The sequence below is a fragment of the Armigeres subalbatus genome, chromosome 1, assembly GCF_024139115.2.
Source record: "Armigeres subalbatus isolate Guangzhou_Male chromosome 1, GZ_Asu_2, whole genome shotgun sequence".
NCBI lineage: Eukaryota > Metazoa > Arthropoda > Insecta > Diptera > Culicidae > Armigeres > Armigeres subalbatus.
In genome coordinates, this window is record NC_085139.1 from 243,385,719 (window position 1) to 243,397,789 (window position 12,071).

Sequence of the window (12,071 nt, forward strand, 5' to 3'; positions counted from 1 at the left end):
ATCATGATAACTGCTGATAGGATACTTATGAAGACATGTCGGTGCTGAACATTCCGGTTTCCGACTTTTCTACCCGCCAACAGTAGCGTTTCGGGACAACGGATATCTTTCTTGTTCGAGTAATCTAATCAGATAAGATGGGATTTTTACGGCAAGTGAAGCGACATATAATGAAGCATTCTGATACTTAGGTCGGATGTCCTGCGTGATCATATTCAGAGCAATCAGGATTATCGTTGGCTACAACCTCGAAGTCTGGAATCGTATGGGCACCCAAACCGGGTCAATAGAAGAATAACCGATATGGACAAAGGAAAAATCTCCCAATCACTTGGTCAGCAGTAGCCGATTCTTACGCCGCTTTCGTTCCAACTCACGACATTCATCCTCTTAAAAGACTACCAAACAACATCTCGGTTTTCCCATAGTCCTCCGAAATCGGATCCACTCAGCGCTGAAATTAAAAGATAGATTTGTTTAAACTTGCATTCAACCCCGAATCTAATTCCTCGCACCTTATCAAATGTATTGTTTTCAAATCCTGGTGTATTTCCCTCAGGTACAACTGGAAGTCATCCAAACCCTCGAACAGCGCTTGGTCGATATTGCTGTAAAACCATTCGAAGCCGACAAATTTGTGCGCCTTCGGCAGCTTCAGCAGATTCCTCAACCGGAATCCAATTCGTTGGCTAGCTTTTTTGACCAACAGGGCCACTGGATTGATCACCCGCAGTGCCTTCGTCCCTTCATCCGGATTTTCCTTGCGTTCTTCGAACTATCCTTCATCTTGACGCACCGCGATAGCATCTTCTTTTTTTGAACAGAACAGGTCAAATGTTTCCCCGCAGATATCATTCCCTTCTGTTGAGACGAAGAGTCACCGACCCCGTCCCCCGGGTTTGTCACCCTTCCGTAGGCTTCACTTTGGCGGGATCCGATCGTTTCTTAGCATTCCGGGACGACGGACAACTAGTGCTGTTTTTGAAGAGGATCCTATTATTAATTTGCTGAATATACCAAAACTTCACTCTATGCTCGTAAAAACTTACCTTAATAGCAGCGGGTCTTTTCGTGTCGGATAACTTAGACATTGTTTTAAATAAATTTAAATTAATTATTTAAACAAATGGACGCAACCGAAGGTCCAATCTGATAATTTGACAATGTTTTGGTAAATATCAGATTGGATCTGACATTGCAAAACGGCCAGTCGACAGATCTGTGCGATATTTTTGAAAAGTCAGATTGGCCGTTTTGCACTACTATATTTTTAGTAAAAAAAGTAAAATCGATCGGATTCAAATTTAACATAAAATTTTAAAGGTAAGTAATGTTAATAAACTAACAACTCGATTTGTTTACTTTTGTTAGATAGGACCATATGAAATATTTCTCTAGAAATATTAGTGTTTGGTCTCCTGTCATTTGAGCTTTCTATAAAATGGCTTATAGTGAAAGCTTTTTCGCCATACACGAAAGGCACGCACACAATATATGGATTTCCATACCTTATTATTTATTGCATTGGATAATGAATCATTGTGCCTTGTTCGGTTACGTATTATAATGATCTGCTACATCGGTCCACTGTTCACCACGCTCGCCTCTACTCTCATCAATTTTCGTGTTCCTCGGTATGCAGTGAGTGCAGATGCCGAAAAAATGTATCAGCAGTGTGGGTTCACCCTGATGATTGCTTCTGCAACTGATCCTGTTTCGGAAAAATCCATCTGATGAATTGAAAACCTCTGTTTAAAACGGTGACGTATGGTACCGCACCGGCACCGTACCTTGCCACGTGTCCTCAACCAACTAGCGGAAGATGAAGCTGAAAGGTATCCGCTGGCAGCTCAACAGTCAAGAAATGTTTCTACGTGGACGATTATTTATCGGACATGATGATGAACAACGTCTAGTGGATACACCTCCAGCTAATTGAGCTTCTTCAGTCAGGCGGCTTTAACATGCGAAAATGGTCAGTAATAGTTCCGGTTCTTTCACATTCCGGAATCACTTCAGGACTCCCGGAGCGAGCTTGAAATAAGCCAACCAAGGTTCGGTGAAAACGCTCGGTCTTCTAGCATCAAAAGCAGATGAGTTCAGCTTCAACAGCCCGTCTTCTCTTCGTCAGACCAATCACAAACGTTCAGTTCTTTCGGAGATGTCTCGCCTATTCGATCCGATGGGCCTTGTTGAGCAGCTATCGTTGGGAAAATCTTCTTCAAGCGTTGTGGTCGGAAAGAGTTCTTGGAATGATGCGTTGCCGGAGAATTACCTAAATTGGTGGACACACTTTCGACTCGAAATAAACGCTCTCTCTTCGCTGATTCCCGGCGAATTCTCGCCGATAATTATCAATTCTCGAGTTCCATGTTTTTCGGACGCATCTGACGATGCGTATGGATGCTAATGTACGCGAAACCATCAGCTCGAACGGAGAATAATGTTGCAACCTAGTGATGTCAAAGTCTCGATCAATCCGCTTCGCAAGCTGTCGATCCACGCCTCGAGTTATGCGCTGCAGTGCTTGGCGCAACTGGCAGTATATTAGATTCGACAAAACCGTCTTTCCGGTCGTTTTGGACCGATTCATCAATCGTACTCCACTGGATTGCCTCATCTTCATCATCCTGGAAAGTTTTCGTGTCAAATCGGTTGCAGAAATTACATCGTTCGACAGGTGGAATATGTTCATGTTCCTGATGAACCCTGCAGACAAAATTTCGGGGAATTTCCTTCTCTCAAAGGCGACTCTCTGGTGGCATGGGCCACCTTACCTACAACAAGATGCTCAAAGCGGAGAATTGCATCAAAATGTCAAAACTACATTTAGAAGCTGTACAGCTGAATCTCCGAAGTCGTATCGGTTGTAGTCACCACCAATCATGCTACAATCGAGCTTATCGAACAACACTCATCGCTCTCCCATTTACACAGGGCTGGTATAAATGCCTTTCAAAATAGTGACTTAGTGACCAACGGTGACGAAAAAAGTGACCAAATGGTGACATTCAGAACCAGAAAAAGTGACCAAATAGTGACTTTTGTATGAAGTACTAACAGGTAGTGAGCTGAGCTGCATTCGTATTGTTACTGAGTAACTCGTAGTAAATCGGAAACTAGGGATATCATGTTTTTTCAAATCTTTGTTAGAATGCTATCAGAAATCAAGAAAAGACTAAATTTACAAAATCATGAGGATTACTACTGCTGGCCGTGTGCATCTTCATCGTAACTAGGGAAGATGGAACTTAACGAAGGACAACCGACTTGGCGACACCATCATAAATACCACATAGTTGGATATTGAGGAAGGTATTCGTTGGGACATCCAGAGGTAATATGACCATGTTAGCTTGCAGGGCAGGTAACAAGTTACAGTTGTTACACTAAACATGCTTATAATTTCAACAACGATTTTGAAGCAAGTTCTACAGCATTGTGGTAATAAAGTTTAACATGAACTCGAAGTTTTCGTGAAACTCAGTTTGTGTATGAAAAAGGTGTTGAAATAAGGTAGTGACAGCCGCAGTGACGCAGTAGTAGTAACTTTATTGATGTGAGTAGCGTTAAACGTGTGTTAATTGAAACTGACAAATCTAAGTGATGATATATATTGTAATGTATTTGTTTATGTTTACATTCAGTCCGTACTAGTCCGTAAATATAGAGAGTCCGTTGTGAAAACTATTTGTTGGTTTGGCTATTCTTTCTTCTGCAATCACGCGATTCCGGAAAGATATTGTCGGTCGATCTGAAGCGAACCGTGTCTGCTGCGCCTGAGGAATTTAACGGTTATGTGCCCAGTTTATGCAGAGAAAGCTAATAGAAAAGTGTCTGTTCGAAAAGACATTTTTGTTCGTGCGATATTGTTCATTGTGACAGGTCGAAGTTAGTGTTTATTTTTATTGTTGTTATCTCCGGTGGAGAAAGGCATTGAAGAAGTTTATCCGATGATGCGTTAATTGGCCAACTTTTGACGAAAAGAACAGTACGGATAGTGGAAAGAGTTGATGAACTTTGTTCGAGGAGTGATTTTTCGCCATTGTTGTGTTGAAGCTTTGCCACCGTTACTTTGTGTTTTGTTGTGTATATTGGACACCGATAAGAATGTATTGAGTATGTTGAACTGAACTGTAGACAGACTTAAACTGAAGAGTGTAATGTGGTCACTGGTCCAGAAAGTGTTTTGTTTGAGATAGATTGAATTTCAAAAGATTAAGAATGACGGAAGCAAAGGTTACTTTTGATCGGTTAAATGATTCCAACTGGGCAATGGAGATTTCGGATGGAGCTAATGTTAATGAAGGATGATTTATGGACGACTGTGAAAGACTCTAAGCCGGAATCGACTGATATTACATCACATGGACGAGAAAAGACGAAAGCCCGAGCAATCATTGGATTGTCGTTGGAGGACAGCCAGTTGGAGTCACATCATGGATACTGCTGCCAAGGAAATGTGGGATAAACTTAAAGTTATCACGAGCGTGGATCTTTGTCTAACAAATTCATGTTTTGAAACTTTGCTCAATGCGCCTGAATGAGTGATGGAAACATGTCTAATCATTTGGTGGAGGCTTCGAGTTGTGCATCACTTGGCTAGAATGGGAGAGGCGTTGAAGGAGCATCTGGTTGTTGCGATTCTGTTGTCCAGCCTTCCGGAATCTACAACCCTTGTTACTCTTTAGAAGGTCGCTTGAAGAAGACTTGAGTTGGACTACGTCAAAGAAACTACTGGATGAATGGCGAAGGAAGGATGAAAGTCGGTGGATGAAAGCGAAAAGGCTATGAAATCTTCTGTGCGATAGCTGACCGGAGAATGAGAATATGTTACCATTGTAATCAGGAAGGTCATATCCAGTGGTATTGCCCTGTTTTACTGGAACAAGAAGATGGAGCAAAAGAGCGAGGCAATGGCGTGACGTGCTCTGCAGTATACCAGAATTCAGGTAGCGGAAGTAGCAGCCGTGGAGTGTGTTTCACGACAACAACTGAAAGGAAAATAGTTCGCAAGGAAAGATGGGTCATCGATACAGGTTGTACGAGCATATGACGATTCAGCAGAAGTCTGATGAGCAGAACACTGGGAAAGAAATATAGTTAGCGAGACGGAAAAACAGTTATGGCAACGGCTAATGGTCGTGGGAGAATTGTAGGTCGTGGAATGAGAGGAGAATTCGTCGAAATCAAGCTGAAGGAGTTGCTGTATGTCCCTGGGTTATCCGGATGTGTGTTGTCAGTTAGTGGATGACTGACGAAGGCTATAGTGTTGTTTTGGACCTGATGATTGTCGGATCATGGATGGTAGTAACGTGATTGCTGTGGGGAAAAGAAGGAGGTTTGTACCTAAAACAATAGAATTTGATTAGCTCCGAGATAGGAGGGTAGAAAATGAGAGGCACAGATAATACATACAGTGGTGGCTTCACTAAGGAGGAGTGTTGAAATAAGGTGATGACAGCCCCTGTAAACGACAATGACGCAGTAGTGTAAACTTTATTGAATGTGAGAGCGTTAAACGTGTGTGTATTGAAACTGACAAATCATAAGTGATGATATATATTTGTAATGTATTGTTTATGTTTACATTCAGTCCGTACTAGTCCGTAAATATAGAGAGTCCGTTGTGAAAACTATTTGTTGGTTTGGCTATTCTTTCTTCTGCAATCACGCGATTCGGAAAGATATTGTCGTCGATCTGAAGCGAACCGTGCTGCTGCGCCTGAGAATTTAACAAAGGCAGAATGAAGTATACAATTTTGCGCTATCTTTTACTATCGATCAAAAATATTGTCTCCTTAAAATATATTAAAAGTTTCACCATATACACGCAAAAAAAGCGTTCCGAATTCGTGAACTAGCAAAATACACCTGATTTATTTCATGGATTCAGGAACAACAGTCACGTTTTCCAGAACGTTCAGAAAACATGACTGTATTCCAGATCCATGACTGTTCACGAAAAATACACCGTGAACTCGTTACTTCCAATTCATGAACCTTTTTTGCGTGTATAGATGATTCAGCTGCAAGACAGTATGAAAAAGTGCTAGAAGGATGTTTTGGATTGGGCTTTCGCTAACGTGTGAGCATTCGTTTGGCACGTTGAAAAATTAATAGTTTTTCGCAAAAAAGAAATAAAATGATCTAATCATACTAGTCAGAGAATTATTTGGAATGACAAACTATGAATCTTTATAAGGAAAAATGTTAAAAAACTTTAAAATCAAAATTATGATGACAATTTTAAAATACGATTTTTAATAATTAAAATAACATTTTAATTGAAACAAATTTAAATACATATAGAATCCATTTGCCTTTGTTTTTTTCGAAACCCTGATCTCGGTTTCATTAAAACATTGCTTATATATACATGAATGTTACCAATTAATGAATCCAAGTTTCAAGTTTCGTAAAATGTGATCTAAAATCTTGAATTTGATGCAGAAATTGCTTTGGAAAACTCTGATTTTTTCAGAAATTTCAGCGGTGATTGATTTTATGTGGAAAACCTATGATAATTTTTGGATTTTTTTCAGAAATTGTGCGAAAATACTTCAATCCTTGTGAAATCTTTCTCCAGGAGTTCAAACGGAAATTCCAACAGAAATCCGATGCAAATGTCAGTACAAAAACTTCCAGAAATTCTTTCATACCATACGAGGGATTGCCTAAATACTCAGAGCGGTGCGAAAAATGTTCGTGCAGCCCAACTTCGGGACGCGTCTCTCAAATTTTGCGAGCTAAAGAGCCGAAGGCGCCCGGGTACTCGCTTCTGCGTGCGAGTCAAAGCTGCACTACCCTTTCGGGTAGCACGGTAGTACACATTGTCATTGGAATTCATCGAGAAATTGAAATCATGTTAAATGCCCATCAAATAATGGACGGCAAATATTAAATCTCTTCCATTTGGAACAAATGTGTTTCAATAAAGTAGATTATTTTCTCAATGATTTTTTTCGCACATCATTGTAGTAACTCAAAATGAGCCAGTGAAATAGCGGATACATAAGATGAATAATCATAAAATACATTGGGGTTGCTTTAGAGGCAAATTTGAATATGTGGTTTTTTGGAATTAAAGTAGTGAACGTGGTTTTTTTAAAGCAGGAGGTATTTCTTATCTTTTTATTCATATTGAAATGTCAGACAAATAATGCGATCAACCATCTTTCTATAGAACACCAAAGCGTGTAATAATCACCGTTGAGATCTCGAAAACCATGACGAAGCAAAACTGAAACAGTGCAGTTAGAGTGCTGCTCTGTGCATGACTCTTGAGCTCCGAGCACGATCACGCTTACTGCCTCTCCGCGATCTGAAAGGGCTCGCTCATAACAACGCGTGCTGCACGCAAAGAGTTTCTACGCACCATATCCCTGATACCATATATTGAGGCAGAATATTTTGTAGACATTCCTGTCTTTCAGGAATTTCCACGGAAACTGCACGTCAATTACTATATAACTCTCCGAATCCTGATAAAAAATCTCCTTCAAATACGGATTTTTCATGAATTCCGTGAAAGCTTTTGAGAATTCCTGTAGATATTGTTTGGTGAATTCCTAAGAAAAACCTTCGAAATTTATTTCCCAAATTCAAGGCGAAATTTTACGAAATTTTACAATGATTTTGCGGTCATCGCTACAGAAATTATGGTGAAAGTTCTTCTAAGAGAAACAAAGTTAGGAAGCTTTTACCTAACTTAGGAAGTAGTCGCTGGATTCACCTAAAGATGCGCTAAACAACGCATCAATTAGTTTGACAGATAAAACTGGAAGAAAATTCGGTTCGGAAGTCCGATGTCCGAATTCTATAGAATTATAATGTGTACGCCGACAATATCATGCTGTGTGATTCGTCGTGGGGTTAATCAATCAGAAACCAAGAAATATCTCGGAATTATGTCAAATTGACGTGACAAAAATGGATATTCAGAAACGATAAAATGACAACAAGTGAAGTTCTCACCTATAATGCTTGTTAAACGAGTTCTCAAAGTATAATGCATTCAATAATGAAGCGAAATATCCAAAATGGGTAGCATAGACTTGAGTCCCTTCTCAACGACATTTTGCTATCGAAAACAAACCCTACCTCCTTATTTATTAAATTTCCACCAAAACTTATATCCGCGAAGCCTTGACCGTTATGTAAATCCGTATCAAATCCGCAAGAATACAAAAACCGCAGAAATCACGAAATCCGGTCGTAACAATCCCGCAACATACGACGTTGCCTAAACTATGCCCAATCTTCGCTGTGTGGTCTGTCTGTGTGTCTCTCGATCCAAGTCCATGGTTCAGACCCTCTGCCTTTCATAAGACGGCCTTGGAGCAATTTTTCAAACTATATATTTTGCTAACAGATTTACATTTGATTTGGTTATGATAATGGTAGGTACAAATGTTTTATTTTGAACTTTTTTACAAACGGTGGTGCGAAAATGAGTGACTTTAGTGACCATTTTCCAAAAATAGTGACTTTAGTGACTTTTGGATGCAAATAGTGACTTTTTAGTGACTAGGCTCAAAATAGTGACCAAGTCACTAAAGTGACCTTCAACCCTGCATTTACAACGCAAGTTGCCTGTTTACTGCGATTCTACAAAAATTGTTGTTCAATCAAATTCGGCAACTGGGTCAATTTCAGCGACCGAGCTGGACCAATCTTTAAAACTCCGATCAAGCAAACAATGATCTATTTTCGCAAGAAATCAGGTTTCTTAAGAAGCACAAAGGTGCTTCAGCAAAGGTTTTCATTCAAGTCTCAATTGAAATCACTACACCCGTTCGTGGACGCAGATGGGTTCTTCGAATCACCGTCGACTCGACTCAATGTTCCGTTCGACCAAAACATCCACTCATCCACAAAACATCCTCAAAGGCACCTCATAATCCTTATCGTGAGAAGCACTCATTTGCGAATGCAGCGCTACTGGAATACGGTCGTGACCTCGCAAAGAGGTATTCGAGTGTATCACTGCTTCCGATGCAGACCCGAACGTGGCCAAATTATGGGAACTACCAGCTGTTCGTATCACGCCGTCGCGCGCGTTTGCCCGCAGTGGCGTCGATTGTTGCGGGTCATTTTCCGTTTCGTTTCCGAATCGTCGCGGTCCGTCGGTAAAGATACGTCGCTATTTTCGTATGTATGTCGTCGAAAGCGGTACACATCGACGATTGTACAATCGAACGTCAACGCATTCATCACGTGCTAAACGTCTCGTCGGACGTCGTGGTCGTGTATCCGATATCTGCGACAATGCGCGTACGTTTGTCGGACAAACCGTATGCTCGAGGAAAATCTAAACCAGTTCGACGCAATGCACAAATCGCGTTGGCTACAAAACTTCTGCGCAGAAATGGGAATCACCTTCCATTTCAATCCCGCTCGTTCGCCTCACTTTGGGGGCCTTTGGGAGGCTTCCGTAAAGACCTTCAAGTATCACCTGTATCGTGTGATGAAGGACACGGTAATCCACTGATGACTTCCACACCTTGATCATCAGATCGAGGGTATATAGATCCTCCACTCTGTCCGATGTCGTCGGACCCAGCAGATGTTGTTGCCCCTCCAGGCCATTTGCTCGTGGGAGAACCACTTTGCCCCTCCCGAGCCCGATTTTCTAACACCCAATTAATCGTTGATTCGTTCCAGAAAATGCAAAGAGGTCTCCAGCATTTCTGGAAAGCATGTCACAGATTACGTGGCCCAACTCCAGGACTGTAAAAGTGGCCAACAACCCATCCGGATGTTGAAGTTGGAACGCTCGTGCTTTAGGACGATATTGCCCGCCAATGAGATGGAACCTCGTCGGGTGCAACAGGTGTTCCCCGTATGGACGGACGTGTCCGGTAGTACAGGTTCGAACTGCCTATGGCCAATATCGACGGGCAATCACCGAAGTCTGTCCGCTCCCCATCGATACATCTCAAGCCACTACCGTAAGCATAGATACGCCTGGTATTTGTTGAAATTGGCCTTCAAGGGCCCGGCATGTTGGTGCTTGTTGCAACATTTGAATTCAAATTGAAATCCGTATGTATAATTATAATTTGAGACCCTATACAGCCACATAAATATCAATCCTTGTAACTCAGTTTATAACATTTTTGAGCCCGAACAACACTCAAGAGAATTCAGCTATAGAAAACGTAATTTCTCATTAATTGAATCGGTACCTAGCCGATCGTTGTTTTGCCTAGCAGATGAGTATATAGGAGAACTGAGTTGAGGCTAGATTAGATTTCGATATCGATCGAAATAAACCTCGACACAAGATGTATGAAGACTAAATTCGGTGTACCTTTCAATCGCAAACAACGAAATCGTGGAATTCTTCGAAAACGTCCCCGTTGTTACCCCCGTCGTTGTTGGTATCGTCACGCGCGTTGCTCTGGTGCTGTTGGTGTGGTTGCTGCTGTTGCTGTTGGCCGTGCTCGTCGATCTTTCGCCAGGTTTGGCTACAGTCAGTATTAACTCGAGAACTCGCGACATATCGTACGATACAATTCGTCACATTCACGAATCTCACCGCACGAGTACAACGACGACGCATTGTCAACTCACCATAAAATCTGATTCATACAACGCACACCACCGCAATCACTTTTGAATCATTTAAGATTTTTCGTTCCGTTTTAATAACGACCACATTCCCGCAACTTCAACCTTTCTTACTGAAAACAGGTTGCACCGTGCTTCACATGAGAGCACATCCTTAACTTCCTATCTTCTTCATCGACGATGGAATTTACGACGATAGTTCCGAATACTTGGCGACGACTTTCACCGTTCTTCACATCAGCAATTTCCATTGGTTGCTTCAACCGACGAGATGTACAAACAGTTCCGAGTTTCACTATGTGTTCCGATGCTGAATCCACGAACCATTGGATTTTATTTATCGCACGCTTTTCAAAACCAACGAAGCACACAAAAGATATTTTAGTTACCAGATAAAGATTGTCGCTGTCGTCGCTGTCCGGAACATCTTTTGCTGGCAAGGATAAAGGAGCTAAATGTCAAAGAAGGAAAATCCATACGATTTGACAGCTTGGTACCCAACATGTTCCGGACAGCAGAACAAAGGGAAGCGACAATTTTTATCTAGTACATAATTAAAATATCTTTTAAGCACCACCTACTTTCCCTGGTGAAATGGACAGTCGCCGCTCTGCTTCTCCTTCGCTTTTCCTTCTCAATGCACTCGAGCTTTTTTTTATCTTTCGTTTATTTGGAAGGCTCATTTGCCGTGAAGCGTTACGAAGCCGAAATCAGAGTTTAACAATACATTCTTGATTCTTATACATAGTGTTAGTTTTGGGAACCGAAAGACTCGCGGTTTAGTCGAGGTTGGGAATACAATAATACAGTAGGAAGGGAAGAGTTTTAGGGTGTAGGTAATTACGATGCTGATGTTCACAAGTTGACATTCCTCGCATTTTACATCTGTAATGGGACAAACAAATCTATCATATTTTACATTCAGATGTTGGCTATAAAAACATGGCGTCGTGCCACCGACCTGGTTCAAACAAGCCACCTGGCACGACGCCATGTTTTAGATCAACATCCAAAGTAAATTATGTAGTAGTATTGTTTCAACATCTGATTTGATTCCATTGGGATCCAGAAATGTCGAGTGGGACCAGTCGAGCAATGTTGGCTGCAAAACAAGCCCATTGTGCAATATGGATGACACCCACCTGGTTCAAACCCGATGGGCTTCCAAGCACATCGGTTCCATAGGAAAATTGGACCTCCACGATACACTTGAGTTTCCGCTTTGAAGCATTCTACCAAATTTTCAAAAAGTATTGGAAGAATATTACTTCTAGATGAAACATATGTTTACGGTTCTACACTGAAAATAATTACACGTTTACATAACGTTCTTTTCCATGTGAATCGAACGTGTTTCATCGAGCGACATTTTCACTAGCCATCCACGTGAAAATCGCAAGATATGAATACAATTGATACCTATATGAGAAAACTGTGCATATTAACGTGTTTTCAACATCGTTTGAATAAGCAGTGATAGGTGATAAAATAACATG

General features: G+C 41.2%; 1 long non-coding RNA gene across 1 annotated transcript; it reads right to left on the reverse strand.

Moving 5' to 3' along the window:
* LOC134212230 (uncharacterized) lies at positions 1-1,172 on the reverse strand. The gene is made up of 3 exons (XR_009979225.1): positions 1,050-1,172; positions 516-975; positions 1-454 (listed from the first exon to the last, which is right to left on the reverse strand). It is a non-coding gene; the product is annotated as an uncharacterized LOC134212230 (long non-coding RNA).
* Between the last annotated feature and the right edge of the window lie 10,899 nt (positions 1,173-12,071).